Here is a 23,179-nt window from a genome sequence, read left to right on the forward strand (position 1 = left end):
TTAGCATCACCCCTGGACTGATATGGCACACTTAGCATCACCCCTGGACTAATACAGCACACTTGGCAGCACCCTATGAATTATACAGCAGACTTTCCAGCAACTCATGAATTATATGACACACTTGGCTCACTTCAGGAATTATGCGTCACACATGTGGGCACACCTGACCTGATACAGCACACATGGAATTATACAGCACAGATGGCGGCACCTCTGGACTGATAAGGCACACATGGCAGCAGACATGGAATTATACGGCAGACATGGCAACATTCCTGCAGTAAAAAAAAATAAAAACTTGTATTCTTTTAATTTAAAAAAAGAGCAGCACACCTGGAATTTTATGGCAGACTTAGCAGCACACCTGGAATTATATGGCAGACTTAGCAACACCCCTTGAATTATACGGCACTCTTGGCTCACCCCTGGACTGATACAGCATAGATTGTAAGCTTGCAGCAGGGCCCTCTGAGCTCCAAGCCTGTCCGTTGTTACCCAGTTTGTTTTATCACTGTCTACTATTGTAAAGCGCAGTGGAATCTGAGAAACTGTAAATAAATAAATACATTTAACAGCCCTTTCAGTAAAAAAAATAAATAATAATAATTTTCTTTTCATTAAAAAAAGGGCAGCTCATCTGGTCTGATACAGAACACATGGGGGCACCCCATGGACTTATACAGGACACATGAGGGCACACCTGGACTGATATGGGACACATGCAGGCAGCCCCTGGTCTTATATGGTACACATGGGGGCACCCCTGCAATTATACGGAACACATGCGGGCACCCCTGGTCTGATTCGGGACATATAGGGGCACCCCTGGAATTATATGGCACACATGCGGGCATCCCTGGACTAATACAAGACACATGGGGGCACCCCTGGAAATATATGCCACACTTGTGGGTACCCCTGGACTGATATGGGACACATGGCGGCACCCATGGAATTATACGGCACACATGCGGGCATCCCTGGACTGTGACGGGACACATGGGGGCATCCCTGGACTGATACGGGACACATGGGGGCACCCAATGAATTATACAGCACACATGTGGACACCCCTGGACTGATACAGGACACTGGGCAGGGCAGCTGGACTGATATGGCACACTTAACACCCCTAGGTTAAAAAAAAATATATAACTTTTTTTATTTCAATTAAAAAATGGGGGCAGCTTCCCTGGACTGATATGGGACACTGGACAGCACAGATGGACTAATTTGGGGCAGCCCTGTAGTTTAAAAAAAAATAACCTTTTTTTCAGAGAGCCACTTAGATGTCCCCCACAGCAGTGGTGTAGCTTGGTTCCACAGTGCCCGGAGCAAGGGCATGTTTCGTGCGCCCCCCCTGCCGGAATTTACCGATGAATACGGGAAAATGAGACAGGATCCTAATGGTTGATATGGGCAACTTCACATTCTTGGTTTTAGACGCTTTAGTAAATTTCCCTCTAAGTATTGCTTTCATCCTTCCTCCCGGCTCACGTTTTACAGCAGTGATATTTAACCTTTTTTAAGCTTTCAGCACACTGGACAAGACTTTAAATTTGCCAAGGCACACCATCAGTCCCCCACGGACTTCTTTCTGTCCCCAGATGGGAGTTTACCTGAGGGAGTAGGGGGAAGGTGCTGTTGAAGGCTATACTGCCCAATGTCCCATGTGAGCACCTTGACAAATGGGCAAGTGTACCCCCAAATGCTGGCAGACAGACAGGAGGGGACATGGCAGAGAGAGAGTGCATGGAAAGAGAGGAGGGGTATAGGAAGCGAGAGGCATGGGGAAGAACAGTTTGTGCTCAGGTACCCAGGAGTTACCTGTAGATGGGGTGTGAGATAGGGGAGTTTGATAAAGTTGTCAGGCATCACTTTGATCCCCCAAAGTACTAGCAGCGCTGTGCAGGGCTACTTCTCACCTGCCTTGTAAGTACTGGGTCTCCTCTGTTCTCCTGTGCCCCTCATCGGCTCCAGCAGCGACTGTGCCTGAGGGTCTCATGTGTCCAGCGCCGGAGTCTCTCCTGTGCGTCGGAAGTGGTAGTGGAGGGTGTGTTGTGCGCCAATGCTCGGCAACCGAGGGTCTCCTATGCTGCGGCTCACCTCCGGCTTCCAGCAGAGCCCTTGATCTCTCATGGCACAGCAGACGCGACCACCCTTGCTCTACAGTATGATAGAGGCTGGGAGTGACACACGGTGCAGGTCCGGCCTGACCACGCGCAGAGAAGGTTCCACAAAGGCCGCTCTGAATTCAGTGTGAGCTGGGGAGAAGTCAATGCCAGGCTCGCCGCTGACACAGGAGGCAGGGATGCGGCGCCATGACGGTTTGACATCATGGCGCCGCATCCCTGCATCAGGCGTCCCAAGCCGGGTTTTAACTGTCCCCAGTGTGCACTGATGCCAGGCACAACTGGGAGCAGGCGAGCAGGGCGGGGGAGCCGGCGGCAGAGCTCCGGCGCCAGGTGACATGTCGGCGCCCGGAGCTTGTGCTCCGCCGGCTCCACCCTAGCTACGCCTCTGCCCCACAGTAGTCCCATATAACAGCCCCCCTTAGTAGTAGCCTTAGTAATGCCCCCTTAGATGGAACCTGAATAGTTTTCCACTTAGTATAGTTTCCCCCCCAGTAGTTCCCCCTTAGTAGATATACAAAAGTTCCTGCACCATTAGTTCCCCCTTATCAAATGTACCTTTTAGATTCCCGATGTATAGTTGTCCCCCTTGAGCAGCCTGCATTAAGTTAGGCAGCATCTATTAGTTTCCCCATGAGTTTGTCCCCCCTTAGTTTGTTCCCCATTAAGTCTTAGTTTGTCCCCCATAGCTTTTTCGGTACTTATGTAATATCTGGGCTCCCGTTTTTCTTATGAGACCGCGTCCGCTCGCCACGCCTCGGGCACGGTGGCTCGCTGCGCTCGCCACACTATATAAAATCAACTCCATGCGTAGTTGGATAGTAGGGGTATGAAAAAATGGGGTGCATTTAACATGGGAGCCCAGATAATACATAAGTACCGCTTTTTCTTTTGTGCAGACAGCACGGACACATCCGTGCTGTCTGACTTTCACTTGCCGAATGAAGATGGTGACGGAGAAGGGTCTTTTATAGAGATCCGGTTCCCGAGAATCCGACACGGGATGATGACATCTTGGCCTCGTTTTGGACTCTGAAAGATGTCTCTCCGGTGAACTCCTCGGAACTGGCCTCGGATAAGTTCGGGAGGTTCAGGTCTCTAGGATCCGAAACCGCTCATCTCTACTAATAACCAGCCTTAAGGATAGATAGGTCAGCTCATCCCTTAAACCCAGGGCCGGATTATAATGGAGGCACAAGGGGTCAGTGCCCCTGGGCCCCCCTCTAGCTAGGGGCCCCCTGTGTTGGCATGTATTTAAAAATATATATATATATTTTTTTTTTTAGCTAAAGGTTTTGTGCATGGGAGTGGGGTAGTGCTGCAGCTTCACCTATCTGCCAATGTGACAATGATTAATGGTGCTGAGCATCAGGAGCCAAAGCACACTGATTGCACAAGTGTGCTATGCATTACTGGGAGTTGACTAAGTCCCATGACACTTTGCACCAGAGGGCAGAGGCTGAGAGGTTTGTGCTGAGCTCTGATTGGTGGAGCTCATTACATGCTTCTCAGGCCCATGGAGAACAGCAGCAGCAGCTTAGTCATGGGAGGGTTTTTAATCAGAGGCAGCACTAGGACTGTGAGGTCTCCTACAGAGTAAGGTGCAGAGGGACAAACACAGGCTTTTCATGTGGTAAGTATGTATGTGTAGTAGTAGTAGTAGTACGTTTATTTATAAGGCGCCGCAAAGTGTCCGCAGCGCCGTACATAGCAAACAAAAAAATTACGAGGTAACGTACAGGGTGTGTTGAAAAATACAGTATAAATAGGGGTATAGCTGGTAGAACTAAAATCAGCATCAGTTCAGAAGTAGGTGTCAAAATTGTCGAGGAGACTGAAGATGAAGTAGAGGAAGGGAAGAACAGGACTGGAGCACAGGTGAGGTAAAGAAGTAGGGTGAGTACGTGAGGAAGGAGGGCCCTACTCATAAGAGTTAACATACTAAAAATAGGTGGGTGGACGAACGAAAAACAATAGGATAAGTAGGAACGGAGGGGAACGGGGGCAGGATAGGAGGATCAAAAGAGGTTAGGAGGAGGGATAGGCTAGTCGAAAAAAGTGGGTTTTGAGGGAGCGCTTGAAGGAGGTAAGGGAATCAGAAATCCTGATGGGTGGCGGGAGGTTGTTCCAGTGCAGGGGGGCAGCGCAAGAGAAGTCTTGGACACGGGAGTGGGATGAGGTGATTAGGTGAGAGGTCAGTCGGCGGTCAGTGATGGAGCGAAGAGGACGGGAGGGAGTGTGGATAGAGATCAGTGTACTGTATGTATGTGTGTGTGTGTAATATCCCCTGCAGTTACCCATTGACCAAGTTTATTCTGCCTTTACTCTGTGTTTTGACAGTGTAATATTCTCCCATGCAGTTTGTGGCCAGTAATGACAAGTGCAAGGGGGCCCCCCTGTCTAAAGTACCCCGGGCCCCCCGAAGGCTTAATCTGGCACTGCTTAAACCCCTCATTCTATAAGTACAGGGAGGCATATAGGGAAGAGCAGTTGGAAAAAGAACAACTGTAGCTAGCAACATCAGCAACTATCTTAACTTGTACCTCACAAGCCTATGATGGCAGTCATTTTGATTTACAGGAATCCTCACAATAGAAAAGCTCCTTACTGTTATTAACAACAACTGCTATCAAGCTTAAACTGATCAACATAATTAAAGAGGAATCCTCATCAGGTAGGCTCTTTTCTAAAGCTATAATCCGCTGGAAGATTTGTTTTATAACTGGAACAAACCCAAAAATGACAGCTTGGCCCTTAAAAATTAGTGCTTCAAAAATGCAGGAATAAATCCTGAGGATAAGTTTGTATTTTGAATACTTTTATTTTACATTTTTCTGTGTCATATTTTTATTATGTATCTGTTGTAGATAATGCACTTCACAACTGATGTAATCCACAGACTTTCACTTATTTTGCAATTTTCCAGTAATAAAAGGGCAGTGATGAAGTGAATATTTGTTTCACTATATTATTAATTCCTAGAAGGAATATTTATCAAGTTACATTATAGGAGTTGTAGTTGCCCTCTCTCATCCAGTTTTGTAGTACAGCCATGATGGCCATGGAGTAAGATTCTGGGGATAGCTAATACACATTATAATGTATATTATTGACACATAAACTCCATGGAACTTCAGAAGTGGCACTACCAAGGTTCTAAATTATATCTTGAGGCTTATATGTTAAACATGTATATTGTAATGCTGTTGTGTTATATGATTCAACCAAGATTCACAAATGCTTCCATCTTCAAAGGTCTGCTAGATACCGACTTTGCCAGAACTGTATCATGTATCAAGACTATGGCCCTTATTCTTGTTGAATCGGATCTAAATGCGGTAAAACGCCGGCCGAACGGATCGCGAGTGGATGTTTCATGTGAACATCTCCTCCATCTGTGGGAACCTCCCCCATCCTCCGATGGTCGCTGACCATCGAATGATGGACCGAGTGGTCAGACAGCATCGAGTGCTCCAGATTACTCAGACATTTTTCTGTATGAAAGCATGGATATGGGCGGGCACCAGACATCCAGCTATGTCAGCTGTCCGCCCCCCCACACATGAGTCACGGCCGCATTACCATACATACTTTACCATACATACGCCCAGCATTTTCATGGGAACGCCCTTGAAACGCAGGGCCTACGCATATGGTAATGAGCCCAAACTGCCCTTCACGCCCCTCTCCACCCCCTGTACGGATGGTTCCGTACGATCATTTTCTGCACGGACCTCATGCTGTGCACATGCACAGATACGCCTCTACACATGCGCAAACACCAACCATCGGCTGTCCGTCCGCACTCGAAGCCATCCGACTCAATCAGAATAAGGGCCTATATTTTAAAGAAATACATATGGATGGCCGGTGGTCAGAAGACCAACAGCGGCATCCAAATCAATAGAATCTTGACGGGGATGTATAATTATCCTCTCCCTCTACTTCCTAATCCTGTATTCTCTTAGCAAAACAGCGCCCATCCAGATGGGAGGCTGCTGATTGGCTGAGAGTGCTCTTAGCACATCAATGGCCAGCCAGACTTTGACATGTTTTATTTAAATTCTACCACTGCTTCCCACATCGCTGCATGACACCTGCCGCTGCTAGCTGCCCATCACAGCCTGCCTTACCGCTCACCGCTGCCCAGCTCTTTTACCCCGCCACTGTCGCTGCTCCCACAGTAGTTTTGCATGCGATTTTTTCAATGTAAAAAATGGCACATCAAGTGCCAGATCACAATTGAGCCTCATAGGGAGCTGCTAGGGTAGCTCAAAGGGAATTTGGTCTAACTTGTCCTTAGGAAAAGTTGGACTAGTGTATGGGGGCCTTAACCCTACTTTCTCCCCATGCAGCCTAACCTGAACCCTCTCCATTAGAGCCTAACACTGATCCTTATTAGCAGGATGCCTGCTGTTGTGATTGGCATCTCCACTGATACTGGGATTCAAGTGATGGTGTTGTGGCTGCCAGATGAGTTTAATGAATACAGGCTAAATCTGGGATCACCAGGTTAATCTCTAGTGATATTTTGTTACAGAGCCAAAAGCAGTATACATCAATATGCAAATCATGCTCAGATGTATTCCCGGTAGTCAAAGCATGGTGAATGATCAGATGTCGACAATCCTATATATTTAGCCCCAAAACTCTTGTGAGAGATTACTATACATTAGGCTTATCAATTCTATACTAATCAAATTGCAATTACTGAAAAATGTCAGTTTTTATTCAGAAATTGGTTGTCATTTCCAAGTAGTATAATCTAAGATATGGGTTGAAATGTAATAGAATGAGAGAAAAAGTGAGATGAGAGATTTGGTAAGAAATCTCCATTTTTTTAAAGTGAAAATCATTTACACTGCAAAATCAAACTGGTTTGAAGTGCAAATGATTGGCACTTTAAAAAAAATTGGAGATTTCTTACCAAATCTATCAATTTCTGATTCTCTCGTCCTATTACATTTTACCCATGGGCCCTTATTCTAGTTGACTCGGTCGGATGCCTATTTCGGATGCCCACCGAGTGTTCTTAGCCCCGCCTACCGTACGGATTGCACAGACTGTCCGAATGCAGTAAGACGCTGAGTGAATGGACTGCGAGTGGCATGTTTCTTGTGGGAACCTCCCTTATTCTCCGATGGTCGCCGACCATCGAATGATAGACCGAACAGTCAGGCAGCCCCGAGTGCTCCAGACCACTCGGACATTTTTCCTTGTGATAGCAGGGATATGGGCAGCCAGCTGACATCCAGCTATGTCAGCTGTCCGCCCCCCACACGTGCATCACGGCCAGATTACCTACCATGAAACACCCATGAAATGCGGGGCATATGCATATGGTAATGAGTCCAAACAGCCCTTCACACCCCTCTCCACCACCTGCTGGGATGGGTCCATATGATCCTTTTCTGCATGGAATTCACGCCGTGTTCGAACATGCAGAGGCATTGGCACATGCGCAGAAAGCCTCGGCACATGCGCAAACACAATACATCGGCCAGCCATCGGAACACGCAGCTGTCTGACTCAATCAGAATAAGGGCCACGGTATTATAAAAAATTAGATGGATAGCTACATAGTACAGAAATAAACGTATGCATATACAAGTTAATAGAAATATTACTGTTGAAAGAATAATTATATATAATTTTATGTAATTCTGACTGTTAGAGATGTAAATTATTCTCTCTGCTGTAGAATACATTTTTGGCTGTTAAAATGTGCCATCAGACACTACAGCTGGGCTCATATACATATATCTGTCTAATTATTTTTTATCTAAATATTAAATGAGGTAATTATGATTACATTCAATACTAAATCTCCAAAACAAACACAATTCATCTAGACTGAAGCAGTGCCCATGAATTCTCTTTGGTACTTATAAAATTAGTAAAGATTTTACAGATATTGGGAGTTATTCTGATTCATTTGGAAAGGCACAATTACTCTCCAATGGACAAAACATTATGCACTGCAGGTGGGGCTGATGTAACATGTGCAGAGAGAGTTATTCACTCTCTCTGGTCACAATCACATCAATGGTCTCCGCGGACCGCCCCGCCGAGTGGTAATTACAAGAGGTTGGAGGGATTTTGGGAGATTTGCCTGCGTTCCAAGGGTGCTGGGAGGTGGACCCGATTTCCAGGAGCCTCCTGGCCATTCTGGGAGGGTAGGCAACCCTAAGTAATGTTGAATCACTTTTGCAACTTCTGGTACCAAGTCTGCCAAAATAACAATCTTGATATCAAAGAAAACAATTTATTTGGCCCTGAATTTGCATTTGCTTTAATGTGCTTTCTTCATTCTTGGTTATGATGGAGGTTTTTAGTGCACAGACTGGCGTTTTGTCTCAGGATTATACTGGAAGATGAATGTATTATCACATGTAATAACTTTATCTACACAATACAGTATCTGTACATATTTATTTTATGCTCAGCAATGAGAAGCTTTGGAACTTAGCGCAAACTTTTGTCATGTTAAGATGCAAAACTTGCTATACATGTTCTTTGTTGGTGTTTACCAACTCATCATTCCGATGCTGAGTTGACAGTCAATTTGAACAACCTTCTACATTTTATTCCATTATATGCGCTCTTGGATGTCCATCATCTATGAAATTTTCATGACCATCGCTAAATCTTTTGTACCACTCAAACACTCATAGACATAACATACAGGGGGTTATTCGGATTCACTCGGAAAGGCACAATCACTCTCTAATGGACAAAACCATATGAACTGCAGGTGGGGCTGATGTAACATGTGCAGAGAGAGTTAGATTTGGGTGGGGGGTGTACTTCAAACTGATATCTATATTGCAGTGTAAAAATAAAGCAGTCAGTATTTACCCTGCACAGAAACAATAAAACACCCAAATCTAACTCTCCCTGCACATGTTACATCAGCCCCACCTGCAGTGCACATGGTTTTGTCCATTAGAGAATGATTGTGCCTTTGCGAGTGAATCAGAATAACCCCCACAGTCTGCTCTGTAAGTATTGGCTAACATATGGAAAGATTATTTGGGCATTTTGTTTAATTTAACAAAAATGTATAAAGTTGACATGTTGCTCTACTTTTGGATTGAGCATTTTTATGATACACGGGATAAACACAACTTTGTTGAATGCTATGTAGCAGAAAACGATCTGTGCAAGAGGAATGAATCTTGCAAACCCATTTTTGGATAGAACAAGGTTCATCTTCCCCCACTCCCTTTTCACTCATGCATTGTGGTTTATTTTGTACAAATATAAGTATTTTTACACAATAGCCACAACTTAGCAAGCATATGCATATATCTTTTAAATTTTAAATATAACACAAATTATAGGTCAGTAATGTCCCAGCTCTGTTACCCGTTGAATAAAATTTGTGACAGTCTGGGTATGAGCCCTAAATAGCTTCTGTAATTGGCTCTGATAAAATACAATTTTACTGTACAAAGAGTTTTTAGAAGGGCAAAGCTTATTGCAGTCTCAACCTCCTGGACTTTAGCCTCCAGGTCTACTTGCTGGGTGTTTTGACTTTTAAGTCTTGCTTCAACTCGAATGGCTGATCCTCCTAACCATCACCTATAAATTATCAATTTCTATTGCCATGAGGCCTGTGACTTGCTTGTTGGATTAATTTAGTTATTTTCAACTTCTTAAATAATTATCAATTTCTACTCTGGCTTTTACCACTGGCCTGATAACTGTGATTTGCTTGTTGGATTCAGTTAATTTATTAACCTCATTAATTATCAAATTTAATGTAGGCTATTACATTGGCTTTAATCATCTGCATTGGCCTGGGGCTGGTAGAAGAAGTTTAAATTCGACTCACCTTTGGAAGCTTGTTTATTTTTATAGATGCTCCATGTCTCCAAATTAAAGGGGGTGCACACGATGCAATGTAATTTCTAATCAATCCCCATTCAATCCCATGATACCATCCACACATTCGATCTAGACTATATAGTATTGCCTGCGCAGTTATTTTTTTCTAGGAAATTTTGATGCTGTGAGACCGTACATTGGGATTGAATTGAAATTGAATGCATTCGTTTTCCGTTCGAGTTTAATTTGGTTTCTATTCTATTTTGCTTAAATAAGCAAAATCGAATAGAAATATAGACAAAAATATTACATTATTTCTAAAGCACACACATATTCCACAGCACTTTACAGAAAATATTTTGAATATTAGTCCCCTGCCCCTGTTGAGCTTACAATCTATATTTCCTACCACATGTACAAGCACACACCCATTCCTGAGTAATCAATGATTTTCCTTTCACTAAATATTCCACCTCCACTCTTTCTATCTTACTGGCTATGGCCTGTGATATGCTGTTTGGAGTAAAGATGGTTGTGATCTAGTTTTTTTGATCTAGGCGACTTTGTGCTGAAAACAGCTCAGTTTACTCATTTCAGCTCAAAGCCGCACAGTTGTACGCGGCAGCAATGAGCAGATGAGTGACAGAGTGGATAGCAAGAAAAAAAAAAAAGCACTGAGAGTTTTTCAGCCCAGCTATTTTCGCCATCATCTTTATCCATACACGCTGGGCAAAAACGCCTAGTGTGTATGGACCTTTAGACATTACTCTGAGAACAGCCCCCTCTCCTGACCCATGGCCTGTGATTTGCTGTTTAGAAAATTGTGTTGGTAATATATGTTCTACTACTTCTACGTGCTTTACTTTTAGGATATTAGTTTTTGATGAATGAAAACATTATTTAAGGTCATATAGATTATTATGCTAAACTGCAATTGCAAAAAACATTCATGGTGCATAAAACAGTGCACAAACAAATAATGTGCACATTGAACTTTTACAAATTTATGCCATGTAACTTTTGCAGACTGGATGATGGCCAATTTCATATGGGATGAGGCATTGATGTACAGTACTGTACCTAGAATTTGCAGGGCTGCTTGGCATCACTTTGCAGTGGCCCTGCTTTTGTATTCATATGGGGCAAGTGACACTACATGTAGCTGCAGCAGAGATTTGTGTGAATACATAACCTTTCCTTCTCTGGTTACACTGATTTAAGCCATCTTGTAATTAAACACTGTTGTTGTAAAAATCGAAATAAACAAAGCTAATTACATTCATTTATGTTTACAAAGTGTGTGACAGCAGTAAAATCAATCATTTTAAAAATGTGTGGTTTTTCCCTTCCAACAATTTCAAAGCACTCATAAATTCAAAGAATCACATTGAAACATATTGGGTGAGATCTAATGGGATGAGAGATTCGGAAAGTGAGAGATTTGATAAGAAATCTCCATTTTTTTTTAAAAGGAGCAATCATTTATACTTCAAAATCAAACCGCTTTTGCAGTGTAAATGATTGCCGCTTTAAAAAAACTGGAGATTTCTTATGAAATCTCTCACTTTCTGAATCTTTCATCCTGTTCGTACAGGTCCCAATTCAGCCCTGTCTCCTATGGTGGGTGTGTGCGCATATTTGCCCATGCACATTTGCAAACCCCTAGAGTGAACGCCTTCGCCAAGTTTTTCACCCAACGGTGCAAAAACAGGCAAGGGGTGGTTGTTGGGGTCCGACCAGCTTTCATGAGCATGCCCACAAAAAGGTGGGTGTGCCCACGGAAATGCTGGATGGACCCGAGCAAACACAGTGAGGCCTGGCCTTGTCTGCTTGGGGCTGTCAGATGACAACACAAGACATCAGCGCCCGCTACAAATTTGGCAGAAAGTGTCCATATGAAAAGTAAGTCTTTTCATATGAACAGAGAAAACATGATTAAATGGTAAGTAACCCTTAACTTATTTTTCCTCTGTGTGGGGGCATGCGAGCAGTTCTGTAAGCATACACATGCGGTTGCGTCGTAGCGTGGGGATTCGGGTGCCAAGCGTTCAGGGGTGACAATTACCTGCCTGCTAGGCATCAAATATACGCAGCCTAGCGAACAGGTCTTAATTCCGTTTTCACACTTATTTGATTGGGTTTAAGAATATTGAACTTATTTAAATGTCATTTTCCAAACAAATAAATAATATCTTTAACATATTAATGTTGATATTCTGTGTACACATTTTTACATTACCGTGCTTCTTACTAGATGGCATTCTCTAGTTTCTGTATTTGGGGCTAGAAAATGGCTTTAATGAAAATGCAAAAATCTAATTGTAAACATTTAGTGGATTTGAGAAAATTGTGGGCATTCACGTGGAATTTAGTTAGTTTTTACGCATAGACACAACCTTGGGCCTTATTCTAGTTCACTCTTTCTGACAAAATCCTTCTTAGATGGACAAAACCATGTGCACTGCAGGGGAGCAGATGTAAAATGTGCAGAGAGAATTAGATTTGGGTGAGTTATTTTGTTTCTGTGCAGGGTAAATACTGACTGCTTTATTTTTACACTGCAATATAGATCTCACTTTGAAGTAAAACCCCACCCAAATCTAATTCTCTCTGCACAAGTTACATCTGCCCCCCTGCAGTGCACATGGTTTTGTCCATCTAAGAAGGATTTTGTCAGAAAGAGTGAACTAGAATAAGGCCCCTTATTATTGACATCGGTTCTCATTATGGCTTAAGAGAGACGCTCGCATACTATTCACTAAAATAAAATTAATAGTCTTTGAAGAAATAAAATCCCATGCAGTTACTGTGCAGTCTACAGAAAAACATAGATATTCTACACACTAATACGCTAGATTGGAGCTGAAGAGTGTTATGCCTCTTTTTAGTCAATATTATATAAATATATATAATATTTTCACACCTTTATGCGTTCTTGAGATTTTTACAGTTATTGATTTTCTGCCAAACATATTTCCTTATAAATGCTGAATCTAATTCAATTTTCTTAAATAAATATGAAGTTTGAATGTGTAGCCAAAATGTCAAAATCACAACATCGAGCACAAAATACCAACACTGTAAATTTTATTTTAAGCATTTTTACAGTTTCAGCATTAGAATTGTAAACGCAATGCTTTAGCATCCTGTTCACAGTTCTAAAGCTGAATCGGTAAAGATGCTTTAAATAACTTTACTTTCATGTTCTCATTCTTCGCTTAACAGTACTGTATGCTGTTGAAAGCATAAATGTTGACAAAACAAACCAATCTCAGAAAGCAAGCACTGTTATTCTTACTACTAGTTATTTTGGATGACATATATATTAAGGTAGTGGTTGAAATGGGAATTTCAAAGTAGGGATATGCAGCCTAGGGTGCCAAGAAGGAAGGGCAAACAGACAGGATGTGGCAAACGGCGCTCAAAAGGGCTTCTTATTTGGTTCAATAAAGGTGCTAACATTTTGGAGTTTATTAATCCTTCACCATCTCTGATATAAGAAGACCTTTTGCATGTTGTTTGCCACATTCTGTCTATGTGTATATATATATATATATATATATATATATATATTGTGTGTGCCTGTATTGAAGCAGGATCCCGCTTAATTACAGGCACACATAGAGTATCAGCTGGCTGAGGAAGCAATTCGATTAATGCCTGATTAAGAGGTGGAAACTATCCACCAAGAGACTACTGCAAGTACCATTATTTGACTTTCCTTCCAAAATCATGACGTACAACTAGACCACCCAATACTATTGTGCCACTGACCCAAACTGATATTGTTTCAGGAATGTGACTACCAATATACACCATAAAGCTAAAGGTACACCTGATAATAGCTTGATTAAGATGAAACACATTGGGTTTAGGATCTGGAGCTTGCATTGAAGAAAACAGTACACTAACCCATGAGGGTTGATGTATGATAAGGTCCAAGTGGCCTAATAAGGCTGGCATCATATCCGAAATGTTTAGGATTTAAAAAAAATATTTTTTATTGAATAATATACAGACATGTCCACATACATCTTCAAGATTGGGGTTAGGGATTTCTTGCGATTACCTCATCCAATTACTAAATATTAGTGCATAAGCATACCAGGGGGTCAGGAGAGATCATTACAGAGAACAAGGAAGAGATGTGATTAATGAGCTTATCCCAGAAATGTCAAATTTTTCCATACTCCCAGAAGCAGTGGAAAAAGTAGGCCTTCGATATATGGCATTTGGGACATTCTCCGGAAGCCATGGGAACAAAATGAGATAATGAGGTATATGCTCTTTTGAGTGGTTGTTAGTGGGAGTGAAGTGTGGTTGGAGTGAGAAGTGTATGAAGGATTTTCCATTTGGAAGCAGAGGCAGGTTTGATGAGGAGATAATATAATGGCTTGGATCTGAATAGGTGTGTTGCAGTGGTGATGATGATTCTCTGAAGGGGATCTGAGATTAATAATGTAGCTAAGGAGGATTGAAGTGGTTAAAGAGTCATTAGGAAGTGTCTGGTCTGGAGGTACATAAAGAAATGAGAGTACGGTAAATGGTATTCCTCACAAAATTGTGAAAAGATTACATTTGTCCACTAGGGTCACACCTGGGATGAGTTTTCTAGGCCTCTGTCTCTCCATTTGTGAAACAGATAGTTGTAGAGGGAAGGAGGGAAGGCGGGGTTTCCCCAAATAGGTATGTGGTGGTAGACCAATGGATTTTTGTGGATAGTTGTAGAGGGAAGGAGGGAAGGCGGGGTTTCCCCAAATAGGTATGTGGTGGTAGACCAATGGATTTTTGTCTATGGTTAGTTAGACTCAAGATGTGGTAGATATCTCGAAATAGTACATTATTTTTTATGTGGTGTGGTATATCATGTGGGGGGAATGAAGTACAGTAGAGCTCCCAGGGAATATGGGTGGAAGAGGGTGGTGTCTATAGAGATATCTATAAAGGAACTACCGTTGTTCAGCCAGTTAGCAATGAAGCAGAAAAAAAACAGCCATGTTATAGGCAACAAAGTCAAGTTTAGTAATTGTTTTAATTGTGTTGTTAATTGGCTCCCAAACAAAATTAACCCTAGAATGAATGTGTGTGCATGTATATGTGGTAGGCAATATAGATCGTAAGCTCCTCTAATGTGAATGTAAAATATTCTCTGTAAAGTGCTGCGGAATATGTGTGCGCTATATATAACTGGTATATATATGTGTGTGTGTGTCTACAATATAATTGTATTGTACAATATAATTGTAATAACAAAATAAAAAAAGCAGGCTAATGATGCTTTACACAATGATACATTAACATACCCAGATAACTAGTATTGTATATTAATTTGATCTTTTTTTTTTTTTTTTTTTTTATTCAGGTTAAAAGAGAGTTACAGTATGTAGTGTTCTGTTTTATTAAGTACTGTAAAAAAAAGTCTCAGGGTACTTAAAATTCTATGGAAACTTTCTTCTGTAGTTTGGGATTTGCATTCTATATAAGCTTTAGAGTATTGTAAAATACAGATCCTACAAATCTCCAAAATCAATTGAATGATACTGTACATCTGTATGCATGTTTTTTATATATATATATATATATATATATATATATATATATATATTCACACATCTGTGTAAGGTAAAGTGATATTTAATAGGAGCAAATGGAAGCATTTGCAGAAAGTAGGACTAATTATAAAATACTGTATGGAAAAAAAATGTCATACATAGAAAAGAAAGGGTACGCTTTACCTAGCACGGCGCCCACGATTTTGATCGTGGGCATCGCAGGTAAAAAAATCGCGGGCATCGAATGCACTAAAAATCGGGTGAGACGCGATTTCCCATAGGGAACAATGTTAAATGTCTCAATTGACCCGATTTTCCTGTTCAATGCCTCAATTGACCCGATTTTTCCATAGGAAACAATGAAAAATGGCTCACAGAGGCCAAATAGCCACCCTGAAGTGTGAAATGGCCCCCACAATTGTTAACGCCACCCCACGATGGGCCATTTAACATTGTTTCCTATGGAAAAATCAGGTCAATTGAGGCATTGAACAGGAAAATCGGGTCAATTGAGACATTTAACATTGTTCCCTATGGGAAATCGCGGGCATCGTGTCGGTCGTGTCACACCCGATTTTTTAGTGCATTCAATGCCCGCGATGGCCGCGATGGGCGCCGTGCTAAGTAAAGAGTACCAAAGAAAGTATAGCAAATCAATCAGAAAAAATATAATACATTTGAAATAAATACAAATAAAAGGTTAATGCAAAGCTATACAAATATTCTTTATATTATGAGCACCTATATTAAATTAAAAAGCAAATAAACATGCAAACAAAAAAGAAATAAAGAAAGAAAGAATGAACCTATAAAATCTGGATAATTTATACAGCTGTTGCATTTCTAAGTTTAAACCAGTAGTGCAAGTAGAAATAATTACTTAGTGGTACTGTGCTGCCTGTCGGAAAAATGGGCGTGGTTAGGGCGTGATCATGGTCATATGACACTAGGGGGAGTGGCTACATGACAAAACTTTAGAACACAATGACATTTCTTTTTGGGCTTGTGCATTGCATCTTGCTCACAAAATGTAGGAGCCACATAAACTACAAACAGGAATATTGCATGCCTAGGCGCACGGCCAAAATTTACACTGTAATGCCTGTTACGCGTCACACACCCAATACATATGACCCATGCCATAATGCCATTACACATTATCGCGCATCTCTCCTTCCCCTTCACTGTGTCCCTGACTGGGCCGTCAGCCAATCATACCTCGCGGGCTGGCTCCTGATTGACTGCCAGCCCGTGAGCTCTTATTGGTTGACAGTCCAGTCACAGTGACACAGGGAGAGGAAGGAGAGATGCGCAATGCGCTCCCCTCCCCTCCCCTCCGAAGGGAATCAGTTGTGACGGGGGTGGCAGACCTGGGAGAGGCCGCACCCCCCCCCCCCCCGGCAGACACATATGCACGCATGCGCAGTGAAAGCTTGAGGGGGTATTTATTATGGTGGCACCATATATTTTATCGGTACACTGTACCACCCTTACCGCCATACTTACACCCCTGGTTTAAACCTAAATAATATACTGTACATCTTTGATTATTGTGTGTTTTTCATACTGAGAAAAATGAATGTATCAGTCCGGCAGCAGTAGAAAATGTTGACATTTATAGTATAAAGAAATTCTTACAGTTCATGAAAAACAAGCATTGAAGGATCTCAAAGTAATTCTTGATTTGCTTATTAAAAAAACAGATAAAAATACAGAATATAATAGTTCCTAAAAAATTTTATATTCACTTTTTAAAGAAATCAGTCCGTTTCAACTTTTAAAAAGTGTGTTATTGTTGAAAGTGAATTTAAATAAATTCTGCAGTTCAATAGCCTCCTTTAAATCCATAAAAACCATAAATATTTATCTCATCCTCATGGGAAGCTAATTACAGTATATATTGATTGCTTTCCCATGCATCCAAATATGTTGAAATATTTTCATTCATAAAACAATGTAAACTTGAGCTTGCCTCATATTTAAAGATACCACAACATTGTTAAAGTACTGTATAACGAAAATGTTTCGTAGGAAAGAAATTCACGGTTTGTTAATATAAATGTATAGTTGCTGTATACATCAATTAAAGATAAAATACATTTTAACATGTAATCAATTCTTAATTAGTGTCCATTATTGAGCACTGTCAGTGTGATACATATTTTAACATATTTTATTTTTAACAATTTTTTTTCTATGCTAAAACAATGTCAAATGCTTAGATACCTTTATCGGCATTTGTGTGGGTTTGCTATGGGGCAAGGGGGCAGATGTATTATAGCAGCGCTTATCGCGCCGCTATAATACTTCCTGCTTCGCCTCATTAGCGAGGCGAAGCAGGAGGGGAGACCGACAAGATGTATTAACATCTTGTCTGCCGAAGCGGGGGAGCGCTAACTCCCCCCTCTGGCGATGTCCCCTCCTGGAGATAGCGCATCAGTTTACACTGATGCGCTATCTCCTGTCCCCCGGCCGGCTGCACTGGGCATGCGCGGGATCTCGCTACTCACGCGAGATCCCCAGCGCAGCCCACAGCTGACAGCAGGGACAGCGCTGTCCCTGCTGTTTAGATAGGGCTTCGCCAGCCTGATGCTGGCGAAGCCAAAAACGGCAGCGTGCGGAACGGTCAGCGATGCTGGCCGTTCATACATTCAGCCTGCTATCATTTAGATAGCAGCGCCGATATGGACAGGGGCACATAGCGCCTCTGTCCTGTACCGCACGCTGGCTGCTTCATACATGGGGGAGAAGCGGTATCAGTGCACATAACGTGCGCTGATACCCCTTCACCCCATAATGACCCTTCATACATCTGCCCCAATATTTGCACCAAATGCTGCTAATCTTTGTATAGCTAAGCTAGTAAATTCGCTCAAAGCAAATGCTTCAAAAGTTAGTTTTCTACCATGTGATTGCCTCTGTGTTTGTGCATGTGTGTGAGAGAAAGAGAAATAGTTTCACTTGCTGCCAACAGATGGCAGTGTTTCAGAGACACACAAATAGACACTACATATATATATATATATATATATATATATATATATATATATATATATATATATATATATATATATATATATACAATGGAAGAAAGAGGCGGCACTCTGAGGCTTGTGCAGAAAATTAAGCGTGTATTGCACACATGTCAAGTGATCTACGTTTCGGGGATAGACTCCCCGTCATCTATCCCCGAAACGTAGATCACTTGACATGTGTGCAATACACGCTTAATTTTCTGCACAAGCCTCAGAGTGCCGCCTCTTTCTTCCGTTGTATACATTGAGCGCTGCTCCCTAGGAGGGCACCTGAGCCCAGCATTCCCCAAGGGGGACCCAGCAGTGCCGGAGCACCAAGCCACTGTATATATATATATATATATATATATATATATATATATATATATATATATATATATATATATATATATATATATATAAATATATATATAAATAAATAGATGATAACAAATGGATTTTATTTGCAACACAAATCTACATTAAATGTATTTATAGGGGGATTATAGTGTGCTATTTATTTACATAGCCCATTGAGAATATATTGAGAATAGATTTTATGATTACTGTTCAAAAGAATAAGGCTAAATGTTTAGCTCTGGTTTGAGAAATGAAGACCAAAAAAGTTTATAACAAAAGTCAAATATATATCAGTAGATAATGACATATGCTTATATTTTTAGAGTAGTCATTTGAACAAATGGAAAATAAATATGCTATTCATAATTGTTTTTAGTATGACATGACTCACAGGCATCTGGTTTATTTGAATAACAACTCGCACAGAGGTTATGTGGTTACCTAGAGAATCTTGTTGCTGATACCAGTAATAAGACCAAGTGCAAATTGGAATATTAGGAATATTTGTAGACCACACGCAAATGGCAGCTTAACATTAAAGTAATGTTTAGGAACATTACATTTTGTTGACAGTGTATTTGCAACAAATTACAATTTTAGAAATGTTTTACTTACAGGGCATTTGATGGCACATTGAACTATGAAAAATATCCATCTCATGGGTCTTATTTGAATAGCCTTGGTACCAAGTACTGTATCTCACTGAATTAAAGCCCAGAACTTTTCTATAAGTAGCCTATTTTCTTGCAATCAATAAATACCAGGTTAAGTGCCTAGAGCTAGTGTTAGTTCTGTAGCCGAGGAGTCACTGTGACCGGTGGAACCGATGTTTGGTGGCACCACACCTCACTAGTGATCAGACTCAAAATAAACAACAAGGGCTGCTGGGAGTTGTAACTTTTTTGAGTCTGATCACTAATGCGGTGAGGTGCCACTGAACACCAGTCTAGGCAGTAACAATGACTCACCAGGTACAGTACTGACAATACTATTTGATTCTACCTCCTGGGCATTAGGGCCATCTTATAAGCATTATGGGCCACCATGCAAAGCACTGCAGTGGGGCCCCTATCTACACAACCTCACCTCTCCTACCGCTCTTACCTGATAACGTTGCGCATGATGACGTCATATCTGACTTTAAGTGTGACCACTGGAGGAGGAGGACAGGGGGAGAAGGGATGCCAGCCTACACTATTGGGATTGATGTAAACAACATTTTATTTAGTAATTTTGCTGTGCCCTGCCTTAGGCTTCTCTGGGGCCTCTATGCTTGTGTGCCTCCCAGACAGTAGCCCTCCCAGCTCAGTGCAAAAGATGGCCTTGCTGGGCATAGGAGGCAACCCTGAACGATGCCTGCTCTTTATTCGGCGCAGATGGTAAACCTTTCCAATGTGTATATATGTCCCTGGTAAATTCTACGGCTAAACTGAGTGGTAGTATGTAAGGGCCTATTAGTATTGTTTTCTGTCTCACCAAGAGTACTCATCACCTAAAACACCAGATGTCAATAACTGTGTGTTAGCATGAATATACACAATCCACTTTTATTATGATGACACTGTTATTTATATATTGTTTGTTATAGAGTGCACGGCTCATTTTTTTCTTTCATAATGCATACTATACTTAACTGATAATGCTTTGTCACAATAACCTTACATTCATTTAAAGGACTTCTCTAGACACCTCTGATTTCATATACTGTATATAAGTATCTGTTTCATTCCTTCCTTTTCTGAAAAACTGCAGTGCACAATAAGTTAATTTCACTTAACCTTTTCCTTCCTCATACTGTAAGTAAATCATGACTGTTTGTCTCTATCATAAGGTGTCAAAGGTACAGACTATAATGTTTTTATGTATCAATTCAAGTGAAAAATATATCCATACCGGAGCAAGGACAGAGGTGTCTGGCAGGCAGAGAGGGAGTTAAGCCGAATAGCACCAGATCTTATCCTCTCCATCTCTGGTCTGAGGGAAGTGTCAAAGGTGTATTTAGGGGGAAGGGGATGGAGGCTGGGCAGGTGGAGAAGGCTTATAGGTATTTTTCCCTATTTTGTGTTCTGCCCATTTTAAGCTGTTTCTATAATATCTCTCTCATACTGATCTTTCTATCTTTCACACCTGCCCCTCCAGCCACCCACTATCTCCCTGTCACTTCTCCCCCCCCAGTCACCTGATATCCTGTCACACTTGCCTCCCCAGTCATTTTCTATCTCCCTGTCACCCCAGCCTCCCCAGTCACCCATGACCTCCATGTCACGTATACCTGCCCAGTCACCCACTATATTTCTGTACCCTTGGGGTATTACTGTGAGCCTACACCCCTTCCTTGTGAGACAACACAATTTTTTCAGTGCAGAGCTGTCCCTTCAAAATTTTGATTCCATCAAAGGGGTGCCACTATCTAATGGTGCCCATATACTAGGATAACTTCTTCAAAGGGAGGTCTCGCCCTCGATCCCCCTTGGCAGGGCTGCATATAATATACTGTATGCAGTCATTTTGCACATGATGTATCATATGTGATCCCAGCCAAGCCTGCCAGAGGCTTGGCAATGCAATATATCTATAGTGCAGCATGTGTGATCTTCAGGCTCTGATGCTTTGCTCATGGGACCGCACATTGCATCGGACCTGATGTCAAACACATGCGATTTTAACACTTTTCATCCAATGTCTCGTCGGAATTGGATGAAAAGTGACCAAATTGCTGTGGAATTGCCTAGTTAATTTTCTTACCCATAAAAAGGAATCTCGGCCCAGCCATGCCCGTCAATGGTAGCTGGTAACAGAGAAGGCACTCTAAATGCACATATCACTATTAGAATATTCTATTTTCAATTGTAAAATCATTATATAGCATTATAGCTTGTGTAAATCTAGTTTTTGAACTCATACTTCTAGATCATGTGGTTCAATTCAATTAGGTGTAAGGTGGTTCCTGTGAGCATTCTCATGTTGAACTCGTTGAACAATGTAAATTATATTTGGAGTGCAATTGTAAACTCATATTGCTTTTTGAGATTACATATTAAATACATTTATGTGCACCCTCCTAAGCAGGGGAAAAGGTAGAATTAATCTTTATTATAAGGTAAAATGTGAGTACACAGGTCAGAATCTCTGACGCACACCTTCTTATCAATAATGATGCATTTAGAGGGGTTTAAATAATATAATTTGGCCAACAAAGGTATGACATCTGAGTCCCCTTGGGGGGCTCGCTTCGCTTTCCCACGCTGCGGGCTCGGTGGCTAGCTTCGCTCGCCACGCTATCTAAAATCAACTCCTTGCCAACGTGAATAGTGGGGGTATGAACTATCCACGTTGGCATTGAGTTAAGTTACTTTATTTTAGATAGTTTGCCGAGCGTAGAATGCTGGCGCCATGTGTGCGTCGTGAAACTACACAATACCCAAAATTAATATACAGACAATTTTTCTGCACCCCACAATGATGGAAAGACTTGTTGAAGAACCATTACTTGCTATAATTGTACAACTATGTCAGAATCATCCATCTGACAGCTTTTAAAACCTCTAGTACTGTACTTCCCTTATGGTCACTTACAGCTATTTATATGGACCTGCTTTCTTACAGTAGTTGTAACTTTTTTTGAGGTGCAGGATGATATCCACTTCTTTATTCACATTTCCCAAGTCTTTGTAGAAAAGTCAGCCAACCTTGCCACGAGTACTGCAGACTGACATTTCTAATTAAGACTTTCCTTTCTTGGGTGAGCCCATTTGTGTACATTCCATGAAACAAACTCACTACCACAAACTCACTACTAACTGAATTGAACCTTAAGAATTGTTGTAACGTAATAAGCCAGCAGATTTTATGATGAGTTCAGCATAATTAAGAATGACCTTGTACATTTTAGTGATATATGAGTATCGCTCTTATGTTAAACTGCAATGAACCATGACCAGCTTGCAAGCAAAAAATGTAAAGCCATTAACACAAACAGTATGAATGCAGATAGCCAAAATTACATGCGCTTTGTAAGGGTAACAAATAATTTCCTAACATAAGAAGAATACATTTTCAGAACACCTTAGTAATTTCAATTTACCGGCTGCACAGTGTAGCCATAAATACCGCCACATACTCCATATTAATATTATAATTATTCATATTATTATTATTACATTTTATTTATAAGGTGCAACAAGCGTTCTGCAGCACCGTACAAAGGCCCTACAATAGAACAGTACAGGGAGACTGAACTTAACATTATTGTGCTCTACAGCCAGAGGCAGATTACCCACGGGGCGAC

General features: G+C 41.4%; 1 protein-coding gene and 1 long non-coding RNA gene across 3 annotated transcripts in view; one reads left to right on the forward strand and one right to left on the reverse strand.

The window, feature by feature from the left end:
- The window catches only part of GALR1 (galanin receptor 1), a 199,430-nt gene that overhangs the window by 58,025 nt on the left and 118,226 nt on the right, over positions 1–23,179 (forward strand). The gene's annotated exons all lie outside the window — the stretch shown is intronic.
- LOC146080453 (uncharacterized) overlaps positions 1–23,179 on the reverse strand; it is a 117,410-nt gene that overhangs the window by 2,265 nt on the left and 91,966 nt on the right. The window lies entirely within an intron of this gene.

The sequence above is a fragment of the Crinia signifera genome, chromosome 5 (genome assembly GCF_055691185.1).
Source record: "Crinia signifera chromosome 5, ASM5569118v1, whole genome shotgun sequence".
Lineage (NCBI taxonomy): Eukaryota > Metazoa > Chordata > Amphibia > Anura > Myobatrachidae > Crinia > Crinia signifera.